Source organism: Triticum dicoccoides, chromosome 1A, assembly GCF_002162155.2.
Source record: "Triticum dicoccoides isolate Atlit2015 ecotype Zavitan chromosome 1A, WEW_v2.0, whole genome shotgun sequence".
Taxonomy (NCBI): Eukaryota; Viridiplantae; Streptophyta; class Magnoliopsida; order Poales; family Poaceae; genus Triticum; species Triticum dicoccoides.
The window spans coordinates 269,513,007-269,514,481 of NC_041380.1; positions in this window are offsets into that span (position 1 = coordinate 269,513,007).

Below are 1,475 nucleotides of genomic sequence, written 5' to 3' on the forward strand. Positions count from 1 at the left end.
CCCCCTAGGAGATTGGATCTCCTAGGGCCGGCGCCCCCCCTGGCCCTCCTATATATAGTGGGGAGATGGAGGACTTCTTACCCTTGCCTTTGGTGCCTCCCTCTCCTTCTCCAACACATCTTCCTCCTCCATAGTGCTTAGCGAAGCCCTGCCGGAGTACTGCAGCTCCATCATCACCACGCCGTCGTGCTGCTGCTGGAGCCATCTCCCTCAACCTCTCCTCCCCCCTTGCTGGATCAAGAAGGAGGAGACGTGGCTGTTCCGTACGTGTGTTGAACGCGGAGGCGCCGTCCGTTCGGTGCTAGGATCTTCAGTGATTCGAATCACGTCGAGTACGACTCCCTCATCCCCATTCTTTGAATGCTTCCGCTCGCGATCTACAAGGTACGTAGATGCATCTAATCACTCGTTGCTAGATGAATTCCTAGATGGATCTTGGTGAAACCATAGGAATTTTTTTTGTTTTCTGCAACGTTCCCCAACAACATAATGTGTAATATCAACCCATAATGCAATAAATATCGATATAAAAGCATGATGCAAAATGGACGTATCAACTCCCCCAAGCTTAGACTCACTTGTCCTCAAGCGGAAGCCGGTATCGAAAATATGTCCACATGTTTAGAGATAGAGGTGTCGATAAAATAGAATACAGACATGAGGGCATCATGATCATTCCTAGAATAGCAACATATATATAGGCATGTGATTTCTTATGCTAAAGTAACAATCTATTCACAATGTCAAATATGAATCAGAAACTTCATTGAAAAACTAGCAAACTATAATCCCAGTCATTGAAGCAATTGCAATTTATCATAACATTGAAAAGAGTCAATATAAGAGCTTTTCAGTAAGTCCACATACTCAACTATCATTTAGTTTTTCACAATTGCTAACACTCATGCAATATTTATGGGTATGAAGTTTTAATCGGACACAGAGAAAGATAGGGGCTTATAGTTTTGCCTCCCAACCTTTTACCTCGAGGGTAATGTCAACAATAATACTTTATGATAGCCTACATCCGAGTGGATATATATATCTCTGGATCTCTCCAACACATAGTGCTTGCCAAAGGAAAAAGTGTAAAAAGAAAATGTGAAGATCACCATGACTCTTGTATAAGGTAAAAGACAAAAATAAAAGATAGGCCCTTCACAGAGGGAAGCAGAGGTTTTCATGTGCTTTTATGGTTGGATGCACAAAATCTTAATGCAAAAGAACGTCACTTTATATTGCCACTTGTGATAGGGACTAAACATGGGCAAACGTCGGGCCGGGCCGGGTTTCGGGCCGGGCTTGTAAAAGCCCGACCTTCATTTCTCAAGCCCGAGCCCGGCCCGAAGCCCGAAATACTCCACATTTTTAAGCCCGAGCCCGGCCCGAAATCAAGCCCGAAGCCCGAAAGCCCGGCCCGAATGCTGTTTTTTAGTACGCGCACGTGCAAGCCCGGCCCGAAGCCCGAAAGCCCG